Genomic DNA, 9,778 nt, shown 5'->3' on the forward strand with positions numbered 1-9,778 from the left:
AAAAGACTATATTGAAAATGTGCCTGACAAGTATGGACTTTTGGGTCAATGGGTATTAAGTGAATTTCCTGGGGAATCCCTACAGCACGGTTAATGCATGTTCCCACCCCTGGTTATGCAAAATCCCAGTCTTCCAAAGCTATGCCCTGAGCAGGGGGTCATTGCCTGCTGATTACCTGTAACAGAAGACCAAGCTCAAAAGCCCGAGCCGTATAAAGAAATGGCTGATCTGCCCAGTCGGGCATTCTCATTCTGGAGCTAATACGGATGATCTTGTAACCATGAGGAAAACCCAGTTGTGGATTCGAAGGACTAAAACCTTCCACAGCCCTAAGCTGGAATGGGGGAGACTTCTGGTAAGCAGTCTAGCATGCATGCGGTTCTTTTATTTTTTTTTATACGTTTTCTCTGTAATGCTTTTATCTCAAGAATAAATGTGCTTGCTTAGAAAGAGCGATGTGGTCATTTATAATGGCAGGCGATACACCGGTCATGTGCTGGCCTTTTTAGGCTGTCTGGCTTGCTGGGGATATCACAATGTAAAGCAGGGAGTTGTGCAGCCTTAAAAATCACTGTTCAGGAGGGAATGACACTCAGGTCTCCGCCCAACATAGGTGACCGCTGGGAACCAGAAGCCTAAAGTGGGTGCCTTTAGTGGACCATGAAGGAGGAATACAGGTGTACTTACCCTGAAACTGTGGCACACATCATTATCTCTGAAGATGGACCAAGAAAGCAATGAGCTCGGTTTTAGAGTGAAATTCACCCCTTCCTGCTCAAAGCCCATGTAAGCAGGCATGGAGCAGGGAACTGAAGAGTAGTGTGTGTGGTGAAATTAATCCCACTAGTTCAAATAAATTGGATACAGCAAGCAGCAGCCAGTTACAAAATAGCCACTTGAGAACCATAGCTGATGCTCTCTGCCAGATTTAAAGGGCCAGCCCCCAGAAATGCATGCTGGGGGAAAAAAATCCCATAAACTGGCCAGCATGCAGTGAGGAAGCACAGACAGTCCCCAAATAAAGTGCTCTGGCTGAGTTGTAGCCTTAGGTGTACTCATGGTGTGTCAAGGTATGTGTATGCATAAGGATCGTGGCTTAAGTGATTCAGGAGAACTTGGGCTCCTAAATCACATAGGTGCTTTTGAAAATCCCACCCTATATTTTTAAGGGGCTAGGGGAACCCTTTGCCCTAACAGGAAAATGAAGAGCACTCAGCCGCACATATGAGTGAGTAAGTTATGGTTTGCTTGAATGATCAACGTTAAAAAATATTCACAGTAGCCATGGGTGGTTAATACGATCCATATTGTGGGTAAGTAAAGGGCAGATTATAAAGCAGTGATGGTCTAACTTCTTGGGAGCCATAAATAGGTTCAGGGCAATCATTTGTATGGCTGTAGCTAGAGCCTGTCAATAGGTGTAGCAGAGATGCCTGTCAAAAGTGCTCTCTGCCCAGGAGACGGTATGAAGGATGGATGAACAAGCTCAAGGACTATTTCAAAGGTGATTTTGCAGGCTTCAGTACGCGATGCGCTCCCCTCCCTCCCCTGTTAAACACTCCAACAACAACACGCCTTGAGTGTGCTAAGCCACCATTGCAGTGTAAGGGATTTCAGTGGAGTTACACCAGGGATGAATCTGGCCCACTGTGTTTGCAGTAACTAGAACAATTAAGTCTGCGGCCCTATACAATCCACTCAGGGCCAGATTTTTATAGGCACCTATAGATGCAGGCAGGCATCCAGTGAGATTTTCAGGAGCACCTAAGCAGGTTAGGTGCATAAGTCCCACTGAACTCCAGGGGAGTTAGGTTCCTAACTGGTTTAGGAAATTTTGACAGTTTCCATTAAATCTGTCCTGGGTCGGCACCTAAGTACATTTAAAAATCTGACCCTTTACTTCTCTGGTGCAGTTTCCCCCTCTGTAAAATGGGAATAATACTTGCTTCCCTTAACTCCCTGAGGCAGATCAATTTATTTAAGAGAAACCACGTAGTTGAGTAGTTAGAGCAGGAGCCTGTGCTAAGGAAATCTGGGTTCCTTTCTCCCCCCACCCCACCAATTCACTGTCTGACCGGAGGCGCATCATTTAAACTTCCTCGGTTTCTTCCCCTCCCTCCCTCCACCACCTGTGAAAGGATGCTGATGTACGCCCCACTTTGCAAAGCACTGAGACTCCATACAAGCGTAAAGTGCCATTATTAATGGTTGTAAAGCACTTTGAATGTGAGAAGTCATGTTCTTAGCCTGGAATTCTCAGTGTGGGTGGGGTGGGGGAGGGATTGCATGGCATCAGCACCTAGCACATTATGGGAGCTACTCACGCACAAATAATGAATGAAAAGTGCCGCAAGAGCAGAAGGTTGATCATGTGGTTTAAGAGCTGGATGTGACGCAGGCTCTGGGCTCAGTTCCTAGTTCTGTCACAGACTTCCTTTGTGACCTTGGGCAAGTCACTTCACCTCTCTGTACCTCCGTTCCACATCTGCAAAATAGGAATCATCCTTTCTACAGCTAGCTAGATGGTCTATTTAGCTTGTAACTTTTCAGTGTCCAGCATAACAGCTCTTAGCTGGGATCTGCTCGAAGAATGAAGTTATTCTATACATTCCCTTTTTAAATAATGGAAAGGTTCTACAACTCAGAGCCAAGCTGTGCAATTTTAAGAAGTCCAAAATCTTATATTAAAGGAACAAACTGGCAGTCAGAAGTAAGTGATATTTTGAGTTTCCTATTTCTGGTTCTAAATTAGGACATTTTCACTATTAAAATTCAAAAGCTAAATGGCTAAGAGTCAGATGATGAGACTCTGACTCACACTGGTGAACAATTTCTCACATGTTAACAGGCCTACTCCTGAAAGTAACTGCTCATCAGCTCGAATAAGTGGCTCACAATCTGGTTTACATACATCAGTAGAGAGCTAAGGGTTACCAGGTTCAGACACACGCGCTGATCGTCAGAACGCTGGGCGCACGGATCCGAGTAATGACCGAGTGCTGAGAGACTACAGGATCAGTCAGCGCTATGCCTGGCTGATGCAGCAACTCATGGTGTCAGCCGCCATCAGGTGGTTGAGGGACATCTACATAGAACACATCACCGGACATCGGCAATACCAAGAGGGAGGAGCTGGAGTGCCCATGAGAAGCAGGGTCAGGAAAGTAACTGAAATACTTCCCTGATGGATTGTGTTTTCTAAGGGACAATCTACCCTAAATTCTCAATTACTGAGGGTCTATCTTCACTCATAGATATATTTTGCTTTCCACAACCAACTCTCTGTACAACTTTTCACAAGTGATGTACCCAAATACGTGGGTGCTAATATCTAAACTGTATTGTTAAATTTATTCACCTAAATTTGGGTTACTGCTGATTATGTACTATATGTATTTTATGACCTTTAAAACAAACTTTGTATTTCTGGATAATCTAAGCCTTATACCGAGATGTACAGACACTCTTTTCTTAACCTGTGTATTATATACTTTTTTAACATTAGCTTTAATAACATTTATAAATAATGTGTCACTCCAGTTTTACAGCTGAGAACATCAAGGAGAGGTATGGTTCACCTTGGCTTCTCACATTTGACTGCCCAGCTGTCAACTCTGAGAGGTTTGGAAGAAGAGTTTTTCAGCCAACTTTCCCTTTGCACAGAGGATCTAATACAAAAGCTCTAAAGGCACGAGAGCTTTCAGGATAGCACTTGCTTTCATACCCTGCAATAGAAGACCTGTGGCTGGCCTGGGTCAGCTGATTCAGGCTGCAGGGCAAAATATTGCAGAGTAGACATTTGGGCTCAGGCTGGAGCCCAGGCTCTGAGACTCCACAAGGTGGTAAGGTCTCCGAGTCCAGTTTCCAGCCCAAGTTCAATCATCTACACTGCAATTTTTAGCCTTGTAGCCAAGCCCCACGAGCTTCAGTCAGCTCACCCAAGGTCAGAAACTGCAGGTTTATTGCAGTATGGAAGTACCCCAGGTGTCTTCCCACATTACTCTGACAAGAGCATCCTTTCACTTGGCTTCACGCCATATCCAGTGCTTTGTAGACAAATTAAAAGGCGGGAGTCTACCGCCACTGAAGTCAAGGGGAATCTTGTCATTAACTTCAATGGGAGCAGGATATGGCCCAGAGGATGTAAAAGGTTTTGAAGAGAGATGCTACTAAAAGTCAGATGAAACAAGAGAGGTGCATTAGTTAGCTGGATAAACTCAGAGAAAACCTAGCTGGATCATATACATAATTGAGAAGGGGCAGGGAAGCATATGAAGGGAGAAAGAAATCAAAGCAATGCAATAATTGAACACAGAAGTCACAAATGCACATGGCTAGGCCTGTGCTACTGGCTAGGAGGCTATGTCCTATCCTAAGGCAGATGGTGGTGTTTTTTACTTGTCACTCCTTGGGTGTCCAGAAGCAAATTCTGCCACAGGTCAATATGCCTTTCTTGAATCAAATCAACAGAGCACAGTCTAAAGCAGGGATCGGCGACCTTTGGCCCACGGCCTGCCAGGGTAAGCAACCTGGCGGGCCACATGCCAAAGGTTGCCGATCCCTGGTCTAGAGGCAATGTTTTTGATTGGGATCAATATTGTTAACTTTATTTAAGATAAAAAAAATGCAGCAGTGTTTCTGAACAGTGGTGAGATTATATGTGCACACGCTCCATCAGACAGCCTAGTCTAATTAAAGCTTTCATCGATTTCAATCCTCAAAGCAAGCAGGAGAGGCTATTGATGGGATTTGTAAAGTCAGCAGGTAGTTCATCCAGCTGCAGGAGACTGCACTTTCCATAAAGGCCGGTGTTGTCGAGCCTCTCACAGAATAATAAACAAAAAGAGAAGGGACTAGCTCTTGTACCAAAGTGCTTGTAAGCTCCTCGGAAAATGTGAGGCAGTGTGTAAAGGTGTCAGACAACAGAATGGAATGGGGTGAGGTTCGACAGGGGTTAGAACAGTAGGATCTCTGTGACAAATGTGGGAATTGTCTGATATTTTTAGGAACGCTGTTTAGGACTCTGTACTCATCACCTTGGCATGATTACCCTGTGGGTGCAGAAGGGTTAAAAAGCTGCTCCTGGGATAGAACAGGAGACCAAAGGGTTTGTCATGTAACTGTCTGGGAGTATATGAATGAGTTGTTAAGGACTGGCTGAAACTAACTCATATCAATGGAGAATCCTGAAGACAAAGGGACCCTCCATGACTGCATAATTAACACAATAGGACCCTCTGAACAAGGGAACTCAGCAGGAGGCAAATGGATCAAAATGACAGGAGGCTGTGAGCCCAGTTCTTATCACTGAGGGCAAGTCTACACAACTAAATTGTTGATGTACAGTCACTACAGTAATTACTGCAGTGGTCCACGTCCACACTATGCCTCTGTTGGCGGTGCACATCCTTACCAGGAGCGCCTCCACCAACTTAACTGTGCGGCAGGGCTGTCCCTAGGGAGGTGCGGGGCCCAGAACATTAGAAAGTCGGTGCCTATTTGCCGGGGGGGGGGGGGGGGTGCTCCCCCTGCCCTGGTCCCACCCCAGCCCTGCCGCCTCCTCCTCTTCCTCCCCCCATCCCGCCTCTTCCCCACTCAGTTCCACCCCCTTCCCTGAGCACATTGAGCCCTCCCTCCTCTCCCATCACCCCCAGCACCTCCTGACGCCGCAAAACATCTGCTCCACGGCAGGCACTGGGAGGAAGGGAGAGGCACTGATCGGCAAGGCGCTGGGGGGAGAGGGTGGTTCTGGTAGGGGGGCTCCTCCTCACCCCTCCCCACCCATCTGCCACTCCCCTCCCCATTCGCCTCCTCGCCCATGAGGCCCCCCAAAGCGTTGGGCATGGGACTGGGCACTGTGGGGCACTGACAGTTGGAGTCCCTTGGGAGCGACAGCCAGAGCTGTGAGCCCTGCCACCCCTTACATTTACATAACTCTAGTGTAGATCAGACCTGAGATACAGCAGCTCTCACCTGGGACTGACAAAGAGACAAAGCCAAGATAGATGATACAGCAGTTTGGCACGGTGGAGCCTTGGCACTGGCCAGGATGAACCAGGTTCTGATTCTCATGGGGGACTTCAAATCACCCTGACATCTGCCAGGAGAGCAATGCACAGCCAATCCAGAAAGTTTTTGGAGAATACTAGGGACAACTTCCTGGTGCAAGTGCTGGAGGAACCAACTAGGCGTCATGCTCCTCTTGACCTGCTGCTCAAACAGGGAAGAATTGGTAGGGGAAGTAGAAGTGGGTGGCAACCAGGGCAGCAGTGACCATGAGATGGTTGAGTTCAGGATATTGACAAAAGGAAGAAAGGAGAGCAGCAGAATACGGACCCTGGACTTCAGAAAAGCAGACTGACTCCCTCAAGGAACTGATGGGCAGGATTCCCTGGGAGACTAATATGAAGGGGAAAGGAGTCCAGGAGAGCTGGCTGTATTTTAAAGAAGCCTTATTGAGGGCAAAGGAACAAACCATCCCAATGTACAGAAAGAATAGCATATATGGCAGGCGACTAGCTTGGCTTAACAGAGAAATCTCCGGTGAGCTAAAACACAAAAAGGAAGCTTACAAGAAGTGGAAACTTGGACAGATGACTAGGGAGGAGTATAAAAATATTGCTGGAGGATGCAGGGGTGCAATCAAGAAGGCCAAAGCACAATTGGAGTTGCAGCTAGCAAGGAATGTGAAGGGTAACAAGAAGGATTTCTACAGGTATGTTAGCAACAAGAAGGTGGTCAGGGAAAGTGGGGGACCCTTACTGAATAGGGGAGACAGCCTAGAGACAGATGATGTGGAAAAAGCTGAAGTACTCAATGCTTTTTTTGCCTTGGTCTTCACAGACAAGGTCAGCTCCCAGACTGCTGCATTAGGCAGCACAGGATGCGGAGGTGGTGATCAGCCCTTCGTAGTGAAAGAACAGGTTAAGGACTATTTAGAAAATCTGGACTTGCACAAGTCCATGGGGCCAGATGCAATGCATCCAAGGGTGTTGAGGGAGTTGGCTGATGTGATTGCAGAGCCACTGGCCATTATCTTTGAAAACTCGTGGCGATTGGGGGAGGTCCCTGATGATTGGAAAAAAGCAAATATAGTGCCCATCTTTAAAAAAAGGGAAGAAAGAGAATCTGGGTAACTACAGTCCAGTCAGCCTCACCTCAGTCACTGGAAAAATCAAGGAATCCATTTTGAAGCACTTGGAGGAGAGGAAGGTGATCAGGAACAGTCAACATGGATTCACAAGGGCAAGTCATGCCTGACCAAGCTGATGAGATAACTGGCTCTGTGGATATGGGGAAAGCAGTGGACGTGATATACCTTGAATTTATCAAAAGCTTTTGATACGGTCTCCCACAGTATTCTTGCCAGCAAGTTAAAAAAAGCATGGATTGGATGAATGGACTATAAGGTGGATAGAAAGCTGGCTAGATCGTCGGGCTCAATGGGTAGCGAACAATGGCTTGATGTCTAGTTGGCAGCCGGTATCAAACGGAGTGCTCCAGGGGCCAGTTTTGTTCAACATCTTCATTACTGATCTGGATGATGGGATAGATTGCACCCTCAGCAAGTTCGTGGATGACACTAAGCTGGGGGAGAGGTAGGTGTGACGGGTTGGATCACAGAAACCCCCTTGGGAGCTGCCACCCGATGTGCAAAGACTACCTCTGCTCCTGTTTTCCCTGCCAGCTCAGGACTCCAGCACCCTGTCTTGCTGAGCCAGACACTCCCGTCTGGCTCCAGACACAGATCCAGGGTCTGAATCACTTGTCCCAAAGCTGCAAGTTTACCTGAAAACAGCTCACAGAAGTGTGTTTGTCTTTAGCACTTAGATGCCCAACTCTCAATGGAGTCTAAACCCAGAAAAATCAGTTTTACCCTGTATAAAGCTTATGCAGGGCAAACTCATAAATTTGTTCGCCCTCTATAACACTGATAGAGAGATATGCACAGTTGTTTGCTCCCTCAGGTATTAATACATACTCTGAGTAAATTACTAAATAGAAAGTGATTTTATTAAATACAGATAGTAGGATTTAAGTGGTTCCAAGTAGTAACAGACAGAACAAAGTAAGTCACCAAGCAAACTAAAATAAAATGCGCAAATCTATGTCTAATCAAACTAAATACAGATAATCTCACCCTCAGAGATGTTTCAGTAAGTTTTTCTCAGACTGGACACCTTCCAGGCCTGGGCACAATTCTTTCCCCTGGTACAGCTCTTGTTGCAGGTCAGGTGATAGCTAGGGGATTCTTCATGATGGCTCCTCTCTCCCCTTTGTTTTCTTCCACCCCTTTATATATCTTTCGCATAAGGCGGGAACCCTTTGTCCCTCTGGGTTTCCACCCCCCCTCACTGGAAAAGCACCAGGTTAAAGATGGATTCCAGTTCAGGTGACATGATCACATGTCACTGCAAGACTTCATTACTCACTTGCCAGCACACACATATACAGGAAGACTCACAAGTAAAGACAGCCATCTGCAGACAATGGGAGTCATCAAGATTCCAAACCATCCTTAATGGCCCACACTTTACATAATTACAATAGGACCTCAGAGTTATATTTTATATTTCTAGTTTTAGATATAAGAGTGGTACATTTATACAAATCGGATGATCACACTTAGTAGATTATAAGCTTTGTAATGATACCTTACAAGAGACCTTTTGCATGAAGCATATCAGTTACATTATATTCACTTATGTTTTTATAAAACCATATAGACTGCACAACGTCACAGTAGGTACGCTGGAGGATATGGAGAGGGCCCTGAGTGACCTAGACAAATTGGAGGATTGGGCCAAAAGAAATCTGATGAGGTTCAACAAGGACAAATGTAGTGTCCTGCACTTAGGATGGAAGAATCCCATGCACCGTTACAGGCTGGGGACTGACTGGCTAAGCAGCAGTTCTGCAGGAAAGGACCTGGGGATTACAGTGAATGAGAAGCTTGCTATGAGTCAACAGTGTGACCTTGTTGCCAAGAAGGCTAACAGCATATTGGGCTGCATTAGTAGGAGCATTGCCAGCAGATCGAGGGAAGTGATTATTCCCCTCTATTCAGCACTGGTGAGGCCACATCTGGAGTACTGTGTCCAGTTTTGGGCCCCCCACTACAGAAAGGATATGGACAAAGTGGAGAAAGTCCAGCGGAGGGCAACAAAAATGATTAGGGGGCTGGGGCACATGACTTATGAGAGGAGAGGCCGAGGGAACTGGGCTTATTTAGTCTGCAGAAAAGAAGAGTGAGGGGGGATTTGATAGCAACCTTCAACTACCTGAAGGGGGATTCCAAAGAGGATGGAGCTAGGCAGTTCTCAGTGGTGGCAGATGACAGAACAAGGAGCAATGGTCTCTAGTCACAGTGGGAGAGGTCTAAGTTGGATATTAGGAAGCACTATTTCATTAGGAGGGTGGTGAAGCACTGGAATGGGTTACCCAGTGAGATGGTGGAATCTCTATCCCTAGAGGTTTTTAGGACCCAGTTTGACAAAACCCCGGCTGGGATGATTTAGTTGGGGTTGATCCTGCTTTGAGCAGGGGGTTAGACTAGATTACCTCCTGAGGTCTCTTCCAACTCTAATCTTCTAGGATTTTACAGTAGTAGTAATGAACCCAGAGTTACGAGCTGACTGGTCAACCACACACCTCATTTGGAATTGGAAGTATGTGATCAGGCAGCAGCAGAGACAAAAAACCAAAACAAACATAGTACAGTACTGTGTTAGATGTAAATGACTAAAAAAATGAAGGGAAAGCTTTAAAAAAAGATTT

Source organism: Trachemys scripta, chromosome 3 (assembly GCF_013100865.1).
Source record: "Trachemys scripta elegans isolate TJP31775 chromosome 3, CAS_Tse_1.0, whole genome shotgun sequence".
In the NCBI taxonomy this organism is placed as follows: domain Eukaryota; kingdom Metazoa; phylum Chordata; order Testudines; family Emydidae; genus Trachemys; species Trachemys scripta.